Here is a 7,942-nt window from a genome sequence, read left to right on the forward strand (position 1 = left end):
TCCTCTAGTTAAAAATAAGTGGTGTTCAGAATATCGACCTCGATCATCTCGTTGCCTAGTAATTTCTATTACATATTTATTGATCTAGTAGATTCGAAATTGTAATACTATATAAATACATCTCGAATCAAAACTTCGCAAAATATTTTCATATGTTCGATCAAGTCTTCATAAAGTTAAGATTTAGAAAGCTTAGCTGTACATGTCCAAGACGTTACCCCCTTTTTACGCGATGGAGCGTTTATTAAGAGATTTTGGCATGCCATACCTAAAGAAGTGTTAATCTATTTGAGGCAGGGCTACAGAAGGCTTATTCTTAATCTGGTGATGAGAGAGATTAGGGGTGTATTTGGTTGGTGGAATGAGACCGGATGGGAGATTACCATCTACATTTTTGAAGTTTTGGTTGAAGGACAGATGGATACGGACATCCAGCTTTGAGGAATATTCTCACATATACGGGATAGACTGAGCCAGTAATTTTAACTAATGTATTTATTAGTGAACTGCCTTTATGTTACATAAACTATTACTGGCCAACAATCCGTTGTAGTCTAGCTGGTTAGGATACTCGGCTCTCACCCGAGAGACCCGGGTTCGAGTCCCGGCAACGGAATTTTTTTTGACTATTATCTCTTTTTTTTAATCTTCAGCAGTTTAGCAATAGCCACTGACAATTATTTTTAACCAGCAGTCTTGTAATCTTCATCTTGTTGCTCCTCAAGAACAGCTTTCCATGCGTCGCGCCTACGAAGGCAAAAGATTTGACGCATTGTTAGTACACTAGTTTGATTGGCGTGTCTGTTTTTATTTTGTTGTACAGAGTATGACAAAAGAAGATTAAAAAAATTAGGTTCACAAATTTTGTGCATTTCAATATTTATTTATGAATATATCAATGTTTAACACATTTAATTAATTATGGACAAAACAGTAGAACTTTTATGCACGTAGTTTTAATATGTAGATAAAAGTAAAACTAACTAAAAAAATATGTTTTATTTTTTTGAGTTTTAGATATTTTTCTTTGCATTTTTAGATTTTTTCAGTCGATTTATCAAGATAACTAATACTTATTTCGAACATTTTTTAGAATTTTTTGAGAAATGAAAATTACATATACATATATATATACATATACATATACCTATACATACACTACACATACATATATACATATACGTATACGTATACATACATATAGCGAGTACCATGAGCCCACTGCTACAGTAACCAAGTAGCAGAGGGTCTGGCAGGCCGTGGATTCTTGACTCGATAGTATATTTACTTGATTCACTAATGACCAGCCCCGGCTGCTACGCTGCTGCTAGTAGTTTCTCTGTCCTTCAGTGAGACAGAAGCGGCAGCATGCACATCCCGGCTTCGTTGAGATTTGCATATTTGCCGCTTTTCATCCCGGCGGCAGCCAACTTGCTACTCGGGTTTAGTTGCATAGACTCCGGTTAACCTATATATCAATTTCAGCGGGTAATTGGTATTTGTTAAGAGTGGTAAATCAATAATTTTTTTAGCTACGTAGCTGTCACTACAAGTGCATGCTGATCTGATATCTCCCGCGTGCTCGCCCCATGCGACATTACATCTCGTCCGAAGCCTTCGCGCTTTTTACTACATAAAAACCAGATAAAGGAGACATAAAATTAGTGACGGATCGTAATATGATATGTCACTTATGTTAAAAGTGACGGGTCGTAGTTATGATTCGTCACTGATGATGGATCATCCTAGGTTTGTCATAACTAACAGGTTAAGTTATGATAATAACTACATTATCAGTGACGGGTCATCCAAGAGAATCATTAGTGATGGGTAACAAGTTTTAATCCGTGAGAACAGATGCAAGAATCTTAACAAGTCAATCATTAGATGTATTAGTCAATTATTTTGATGAAATATTAGATGTATTAGCTCATCAACTCTTCCGTTTTTTACGTGGTTGTGACATGTCTAATATATTCTTCATAATGTAAATTATAAATCTAGATAGTATTAATTTGAAATAATAACTATATAACTTCATGTGTCTAATAGTAAAATTTACATTGATTCGCAAACCATAAAATGTGTAGTAAAATGGTAAAAGCAAATATCATTTTTCTAAAGCAATTTGATCTATAGTAGTGTATTCACAAATATTTTTTTTATTATTTTTTGTCATCTAAAAAACACTAGAATAGGAACTATTGTATATTTCTGCTCAAGTTTGATGTAAAGTATGACGACTATGAACACAAACATGTGTTCCAAAAATGATGCAGAAACTTTCGAGGGCGAGAACTCAATCTTCCGAGCCTTTTTTGACCTAAAAATTCACCAAACCCAACAAAGATAGTGGAAACGGATGTAACTTTTTCTATAGATGTCTGTAGAATAAAAAAAGTCGAAATCAAAGTCCTTATACAAAAGTTATGCACGTTTAATCGAAGACACTCTAGATCAATTGGTTTGTGTGTCTATTGTACAAAGCTCAAAAGTGACAGGTCATAACTATGACTTGTCACTTATGACCTTCGGTAAAAAGGTTAAAAGGACAAAATATCATTCTCCCTTTAGAACGCAAGCGAGGGTGAAGTGGTGAGGTGGAGACGCGCGTGAGGGTAGGTCGTGAGTTCGATTCCCACGGTACTCACATTATGAAAACAACTTGAAAAATAGTAAGGGACACGTGGTGAGTGGTGATGGCTCTGAGTTGGGTTAGCTCGGGTGAAAAATATATTTTTTGAATTTGTTCGTATCCAAAAAGCGTGAAAACTGTTCATCAGTTATAAGTAGCAGGTCATAACTATGGCCCGTCACTATAACTTATAATAAGTGATGGGTAACAATTATGGCCCGCCACTTATAAAGGTTATAAGTGACGGGTTAAGTTTTAACCTGTCACTTATAGCATTTCATCAGTAACGTGTTCGGGGTGATGAGTACGGAACCCGTCACCCATAGTAATTAACTGTCATTCATCTCGATGACAGGAAAAAGAGTCTTCCACTCTTCAAGTTTCTGATAGAAAAAATGACCACTTCCGACGGATACCGGAAACGGGAGCAGACTTCCAGGATCTCAACAGGTGACCCTTTTCTCCTCCTGTACTAACCACTACTTGACCAATCAAGGAGTCGTTGCCCTATTTTGTAGCTACCCCTACAGTCATAGGAGCGGTACTTGTCTTTGAGCGGTGAGAGTTTTCTGCGACCAGAGACGAAGAAGCACATGACCACATATGTCGATAGGATGTGCGTGTTGAATGGACTGGGGGTTGGAGCGATCTCGACCCCACAAGCCAGCGACAACCTCATGTACATATTTCTGTTATATTTTCAAGCCACCAAACAGTGTTTTGGAGTATGAGGGCCTCTTATCTAGAATACGAGTAGTATCCACACGTGGGGTAAAATGACCACTAGCGATGAGGGACTCGTTACTGGCTGTAAGCCGGTTGCGAAGGGTTTCCTATGCTCAGACCAGACGATGGCGACATACCTCTCCGACGTGAGAAAGCTAGAGCGATGCTCTCTCGATTTTGAAGCACGTCCCTCGCAAGGACAACTTCCTAGCTGATGAGCTGACCCATCTGGCCTCTTCTTGCGCACATTTCCTGGTGCGAAAACGTGGAAGTCTTTGAAAAAAGATTCACATGATCACCACCGCGGTCTTGAGCCAACGTGGAAGGGATATTCCGCTTGGAAACGGAGCACAAGAGGCAACACCTTTGGAGGCAACGCCTCTTGCGGTGCTGTCGACCTCAGGTGGCCATCGTTTGGTCGCCCTGCTCGATTCGGGTACGACTTTGATGGATCAGATCTTGGACTACCTTCAGAATCAAGCAGCCCCTAACGATAATGGGTCAGTAGAAAGGGTCACATGGCAGTACCAGAAATACTCATGAGTAGAGAGACGCCTCTATCGCCAAAGGAGCAATGACCTTTTACTGAAAATACATCACTCAGGAAGAGAGGAGCACACCGTTCCCTGACATACTCGAATGCATATGTGGTGGCCGCGCTTCATACTGCACTCTGGTGGAAAAAGCGTTTCGATAAGGATTCTATTGGCCCATGGCCCTACAGTATGCTTACGAGCCGATGAAACGGTATAGGTCATGTTAGAACCATGACCGACATAACAAACTACTAGCCTTAGTATAGCAAACTGTATCACTCTCTTGTCCTTTCACTGTTTGGGGGCTCGTTATCATGGGATCGTTCCCAAAATGCCCTAGGCGGTCTCGAATTCCTATTTGTGGCAGTTGGCAAATTCGCTAAGGGGATCGAGGCCAAGCTTGTTAGGAAATTTGCCACCACAATAGTGATTAAGTTCACACAAGTAGTGGTAGTGCGGTTTGACCGTCCAAACTGTATAATTACAAACAAACGGGACTTAATTCGCCAGACTGAGGGCGCACGCCGCTACGTATGACCAATTACTCGCGCGGCGACCAGGAGGCACAGCGGGAGGACAATACAAACCCAAACGAAGAGTCCCGCGAACGTGCTCAAAATTTAGGCAGGTTGATACCAGCAGAGCCTCAAGCACTACCGCGACCACAGGGTGCGAAAGCAGACACTAGCTGTAGGCGACCTCGATCTCGGCTGAGTCCAGGAATAGGGTAGGTTGTAACATGCTCCTCCCTAAGGGGTAGGAGTCCAGCAAAGTGGTCTGCTTTTCCTGACCTGACATGGTTGACTTAGCTAGAGGACGACCGCAAATTACACAAACTCGTAGAACATGAGTTCTATGTGTAAGGATGCTCGAAGACGAGCTTGTTTTTCTATTTTGTAGGATCTTCCGGATGAGCGTGGAACATGGCTTCTATGTTTTTTCAAACTCAAAAGCAGACTCTATTTTGCAAGATAATCCGGGTATGAACGATTTCACCAAATGGTAAGTTTTTTCGATTCATAGGCTTGACCGCCCGGTCAGCAATTTTTCGGCCGACCAGACGGTTGGGGGCTAGAGCTTTTAGGATTTGTAGTTTGTTTTTGTGCAGCATACATGTTTTGTTCTACCCGACCTATCATATGTTAGGGTGAGAGTCAAAATTGTTACTCGTGAAGTGTTGAAGGTATGGATATTCGATGGATGACAACCATGAGGCCACAAATCCTAAATCGGGTTGAGTGCTGGTCACCCCCGAAGGGATCGTCATGTTAAGGGCCATCGTAAGTGTTAGGAACCTTACTAGCAACCAGCCGGAACCTACTCACCATGAACACATGAAAAATTTACATGAAGACTGGTCCTTTCATTACAAAGCGACCACATTATAATAGTGGACAATCTGCAAATATACGGTAGATGTCATAGTTTCATTACCTTGTGTGTCACAAATATTTAATTGAGGTAGTCACTTAATTTAATTTTGTATTATAATTCTGCTTGAATTAAGCACATTGGGGTATAAAAGCACTTTGGGATTAATTAAGGTGAATTAACGTATAATCTTAAACATTGAACATTGCACAATATTCTAGAAAATTAGGGTTTGAAATGTTAAATTACAATAATAAACAATACTAGACGTAATTACTGTAAACTTCAGAGGCCTAAACATGATAAATACTTAATACACAATACTGATAATTGGACCATCTTGCAATATGCTAGAAACCAGGGGGTTTATGCAAAATGACCATAGGCTAAGGTGTTGCCGCGAGGAGGGCCAAGGCAATCTGGGCCTGAGCCTAATTGGCCTTTTGGCCTAAAGACCGACTGGGCACCCCCTCCACACGCCATATAAAATGAGGAGGCAGTCGGTAGTTAGGGTTACAAACCCTAACCACCCTCACTGTGTCGCCACCACCGCTATGGGCAGGTCGTGCCGCCGCTTGACGGAGACAGACTAGCCATCATGTTGGAGCCGTGCTGAAGATGGAGCAGTCTCCATGGACCGCAGTGAAGCTGACACAGAGCTGTCGCGTTGTGCACCTTCAGAGCCGAAGTGCTGCCATCGTTGGGACCTGCCGATTGAGGCTGCGTCGCGGCCATGGGGGTGCGGTGCCGAAGCGAGCACATCACCATGCCGCGTTGAGCGCTGCTGTCAGAGATGGGGTGGTCGCTGAGGACCGCCTTGAAGCTGCACTGGAGCCTCTTTGCCTGTGGGGTCGCCGCCCATAGGGGTGTTGTTCCTCCTCCCCTTTTGCACGCGGTGGGTGGCAAAGGTGCACGCTAAGGTGCGTGCAGTTTGTTGAAGTGGCGTGCGGAAGCGCGTGGTGGCCGGTGGAGAAGCGCACAGAGGCGTGATATGGCTAACGAGATGGTGGGCGCCATGGAGCCACATATGCATTTTCCCGGAGGAGAAATCATGGGCGTCGTCACCATTTGACTGCCGCGAGGCATCAAGTAGGGGAGCCGGTCAGGGGTCGGCGCATGTCGTCGCATCCGCCGCCGCAAGGAAGATGATAGAGATGTTGGTGTCACAGAGGGCGTCGTGGTGCGTTTGCCGATAGCCTAGAGCAGTGCGCCCGAAGGAGCATTACTGCCATGTGGCACATGCCTTGTGGCTCTTCGTCATTGCCATGATGATGGCGCGTTCGGGCGCCGTTGGTCGCCATGAGGGTGTTGCGCGGGTGCCACTAGAGGGAGGGTTTTGGTCACAGCAGGGCACCATCACTGGATCCATTGGATCCTGTCGCCTTGGCTTTGGATTCAAGGAGGGTGTCGCCGCACAGTGTGTGCCATCGGCGCATGATCACGGTGGTGGCTGGAGGGTGCCATCTCCAGAAGCCACAACGGTGGTCGGGGAGGCCATTGTCGTTGGCCGAGGCAAGGAGAAACACTAGGAAGACAACAGTCGCAAACGACATGGAAATCAAAATTTTGCCCTCGTCGTCCATAGCTTACTTTGTGTTCCTGTTTCTTCTGGGTGTTTCAGTTTTGTTCCTGTGTTTGACTAGGGACAAAAATGTGTAGTTGACCAAGTAGAAGCCGTAGATGATATTGGGGATCTCTAGTTCTAGCCTTCTGTTTTCTTGTTCGTAGTTGATTCCTTGTTGTGCTTGGCCGTCGTCTCAAAATGGAGAGCAAGAACATATATTAAGATTGTTTGATGCCACGACAGTGCATCCCTTCGGTGGTTTGGCCTATTATCCTCCTTCGGTGTCAAGGGCGTCCATCAATTGATGACGCCGAGGGCCAATGAGAATCTGAAGCCCTGGATGTGAATGTGGATGTCGAACTTACTTTGTTGTTAGCTGATTAGCAGTAGATGGAGAGCAACAAGTACGTGACAACATATTACGAGCAAGATTGCAATATAAAGTAGAAGTAGAGAGAATGATTGCTTTTAATAATTAATGAGAGTGTTTACATATTTATACATACTGACAAGACATGATAAAAGATATATCTATTAAAAAAACCATCATTTTCAATAGATACAACCACCCATAGTTAAAAATCACATAACTAACAACTAAAATATGTCTATTCATAACAGGCAGTTTGTCACAGAAAAAAACGAAATGAAAGGCACCTCGGTGACAGCTCAGACGGACGCCACCGCGCATCCGAGCCCACCTATGTGATCTACGTGGGTAGACCCCCACCGACCACTGAGCCCCCCCCCCCAACAAACTCACAGCCATGTGGGCCCATGAAGCAATAAAGCAAGAAGGGACCCACAGCTAGTGCAAGCGATAAAGCAAGGCGGGAGCGAGCTGGCGACCACCTCGCGAGCTTCGAGGCACCTCCAGCTCGGCCGCAGCTTATCTTATTGCCCCAGAGCTGAAACCTCTTCCATCAGGCCCATGTTTCCATCGCTTTTTACAACACCGCCACGACCTGCTTGCCGATTTCTTCACCCCCGTCTCCGGTGGCAACTTGAACGGCAAAACGGGCAGTGCGGATTTGAATTCTAAAATAGAGTATCTGAGCGTCTCTGAGTGACCGTTTGGATCCTAGAATTAGCCCCTAGAAGGGATTCAAA

General features: G+C 43.9%; 1 non-coding gene across 1 annotated transcript; it reads left to right on the top strand.

Moving 5' to 3' along the window:
* The first annotated feature begins 543 nt into the window (after positions 1 to 543).
* On the top strand, positions 544 to 616 carry TRNAE-CUC (transfer RNA glutamic acid (anticodon CUC)). Its single transcript has one exon. It is a non-coding gene; the product is annotated as a tRNA-Glu (tRNA).
* Positions 617 to 7,942: the final 7,326 nt, after the last annotated feature.

The sequence above is a fragment of the Phragmites australis genome, chromosome 6 (genome assembly GCF_958298935.1).
Source record: "Phragmites australis chromosome 6, lpPhrAust1.1, whole genome shotgun sequence".
Taxonomy (NCBI): Eukaryota; Viridiplantae; Streptophyta; class Magnoliopsida; order Poales; family Poaceae; genus Phragmites; species Phragmites australis.